The sequence below is a fragment of the Monodon monoceros genome, unplaced genomic scaffold (genome assembly GCF_005190385.1).
Source record: "Monodon monoceros isolate NGI ecotype Baffin Bay Population unplaced genomic scaffold, NGI_Narwhal_1 Super_Scaffold_21, whole genome shotgun sequence".
Lineage (NCBI taxonomy): Eukaryota > Metazoa > Chordata > Mammalia > Artiodactyla > Monodontidae > Monodon > Monodon monoceros.
In genome coordinates, this window is record NW_021703778.1 from 127,411,808 (window position 1) to 127,415,412 (window position 3,605).

Here is a 3,605-nt window from a genome sequence, read left to right on the forward strand (position 1 = left end):
ACATATTTAATAACATTCACAGTCATTATTGTGCTATATTGTAATTAGGCACAGGCGGTAAGCAGTTCTTGTAAAATATTGTAATTCGTATGGAAGTCAAATCAATGTTTCTCTCTTTTTGCTTTCTTTACTTCTTTATCTAAAATGGATCTGCCAGCAGTTTTCATCGATATAATGTACCGTCAATTAAAATCCATTTATCAACATTTACTGAGTTTTTATTATGTTCCAAGTATTGTGATGGCCTCCCGGGGATAGAAGTATGAACAGTCTTGGCCTTAAAGTTGAGAAGTTTGTGTACAATTTACTCTGAATCATACAGGTGCTATAGAGCGACGGATACATGTTCCTGCCTAATGGTCCGGCATCCCATACTCTGTGGTCTCGCTGCTTAAAAATATAACTTCCTCAAAGAACCTTTCCTTCTCCAATGGACAGCCTCACTCCCCTGCTGCCTGCCTTTTTTCCTGCCCTCTGTTGGCCACTGAGGGGTTTTCCACCAGCATTTCCAATTCTAAGTTTGGGGATGGTAAAGGTCTGGACACCAGGGGACTCTGGTTCATGGCCCTGGGGCTACCTTGATCCTGGGAATAATAGACACATGGTGGAATGGATGGCACATGGAGCAGAAACACGGAGTGGGGAGGGCTTTTTCTCTATAGAAACTGGAACTCTTAGGAAAGGGGAGGTAATGTCAGGAGGAGAACCTAGGTTCTGGCTGGGAAAAGAGGAGGAAGGATCTTGCTAGGGAAGGGGACAGGCTTGACTGGGATGGTTTCCAGTCAGAGAGAGATTCCTCATCCAGCAACTCTAGGGAATGGGCTTCAAGTAACAGAAGCTGGTGTAGTCCCTCACCTGTTCTCTTGAGTAAGACAGAAAACATATTTAGGAGAGAGACTGAAGAATGCCGCCCCCTTATTTTGACCCCTAGTGGATCATTTAGGACAGATTAAGAGCTGTTGCTGTAAAAAGCAACCTTTAGGGCTTCCCTGGTGGCGCGGTGGTTGAGAGTCCGCCTGCTGATGCAGGGGACACGGGTTCGTGCCCCAGTCCGGGAAGATCCCACATGCCGCGGAGTGGCTGGGCCCGTGAGCCATGGCCGCTAAGCCTGCGCGTCCAGAGCCTGTGCTCCGCAGTGGGAGAGGCCACAGCAGTGAGAGGCCCGCGTAATGCAAAAACAAAACAAAACAAACAAAAAAAGCAAACTTTAGGTGTCTCAGTGATGTAACACTGCAGAGATTTATTTCTGTCCTATTCTGCATGTCCATTGTGGGCTGGCGGGGCACTTTCCCCTGTGTCATCTTCACTTGGCGTGCAAGCTGAAAGACCCTCTACTATCGGGGGCATCCATGATTTCTAAGCAAAGAAGGGAAGGTAAAGGTAAAGCACACTGGCTCTGCCCAGAAATCACAGAAGTCACTTCATTCACATGCCATTGGCCAAAGTAATGACACACCTTACCTTTCTTCCAGGTGGTAGAGAAACCAGAAAAAGGAGAACTAGAAACACCCTGCCTACAACGCCCACGTGCTGTGCAATGGTTTACTGGTGATTCTTTTTTTTTTTTTTTTAACATCTTTATTGGAGTATAATTGTTTTATAATGGTGTGTTAGTTTCTGCTTTATAACAAAGTGAATCAGCTATACATATACATACATCCCCATATCTCTTCCCTCTTGCGTTTCCCTCCCTCCTACCCTCCCCATCCCACCCCTTCAGGTGGTCACAAAGCACTGAGCTGATCTCCCTGTGCTATGCGGCTGCTTCCCACTAGCTATCTATTTTACAAGTCCATGCCACTCTCTCACTTCGTCACAGCTTACCCTCTCCCTTCCTGTGTCCTCAAGTCCATTCTCTAGTAGGTCTGCGTCTTAATTCCCATCCTGGCCCTAGGTTCTTCATGACCATTTTTTTTTTTTTAGATTCCATATATATGTGTTAGCATATGGTATTTGTTTTTCTCTTTCTGATTTACTTCACTCTGTATGACAGTCTAGGTCCATCTACCTCACTACAAATAACTCAGTTTCATTTCTTTTTACGGCTGAGTAATATTCCATTGTATATATGTGCCACATCTTCTTTATCCATTCATCTGTCAATGGACACTTAGGTTGCTTCCATGTCCTGGCTATTGTAAATAGAGCTGCAATGAACATTGTGGTACATGACTCTTTTTGAATTATGGTTCTCTCAGGGTGTATGCCCAGTAGTGGGATTGCTGGGTTGTATGGTAGTTCTATTTTTAGTTTTTTAAGGAACTTCCATACTGTTCTCCTTCTTGGTTGTATCAATTTCCATTCCCACCAGCAGTGCAGGAGGGTTCCCTTTTCTCCACAACCTCTCCAGCATTTATTGTTTGTAGATTTTTTGATGATGGCCATTCTGACTGGTGTGAGATGATATCTCATTGCAGTTTTGATTTGCATTTCTCTAATGATTAGTGATGTTGAGCATTCTTTCATGTGTTTGTTGGCAGTCTGTATATCTTCTTTGGAGAAATGTCTATTTAGGTCTTCTGCCCATTTTTGGATCGAGTTGCTTGTTTTTTTGATATTGAGCTGCATGAGCTGCTTGTAAATTTTGGAGATTAATCCTTTGTCAGTTGCTTCATTTGTAAATATTTTCTCCCATTCTGAAGGTTGTCTTTTCATCTTGTTTAAGGTTTCCTTTGCGGTGAAAAAGCTTTTAAGTTTCATTAGGTCCCATTTGTTTATTTTTGTTTTTATTTCCATTTCTCTAGGAGGTGGGTCAAAAAGGATCTTGCTGTGATTTATGTCATAAAGGGTTCTGCCTATGTTTTCCTCTAAGAGTTTGATAGTGTCTGGCCTTACACTTAGGTCTTTAATCCATTTTGAGTTTATTTTTGTGTATGGTGTTAGGTAGTGTTCTAATTTCATTCTTTTACATGTAGCTGTCCAGTTTTCCCAGCACCACTTATTGAAGAGGCTGTCTTTTTTCCATTGTACGTTCTTGCCTCCTTTGTCGTAAATTAGTTGACCATATGCTCATGGGTTTATCTCTGGACTTTCTATCCTATACCATTGATCTATATTTCTGTTTTTGTGCCAGTACCATACTGTCTTGATTACTGTAGCTTTGTAGTATACAGTCTGAAGTCAGGGAGTCTGATTCCTCAAGCTCCATTTTTCGTTCTCAAGATTGCTTTGGCTATTCAGGGTCTTTTGTGTTTCCATACAAATTGTGAAATTTTTTGTTCTAGTTCTGTGAAAAATGCCAGTGGTAGCTTGATAGGGATTGCAATGAGTCTTTAGATTGCTTTGAGTAGTAGAGTCATTTTCACAATGTTGATTCTTCCCATCCAAGAACATGGTATACCTCTCCATCTGTTGGTATCATCTTTAATTTCTTTTGTCAATGTCTTATAGTTTTCTGCATACAGGTCTTTTGTCTCCCTCAGTAGGTCTATTCCTAGGCATTTTATTCTTTTTGTTGCAATGGTAAATGGGAGTGTTTCCTTAATTTCTCTTTCAGATTTTTCATCATTAGTGTATAGGAATGCAAGAGATTTCTGTGCATTAATTTTTTTTTTTTTGCGGTACGTGGGCCTCCCCATAGCCACCGCCCCCCCCCCCCCCCCCCC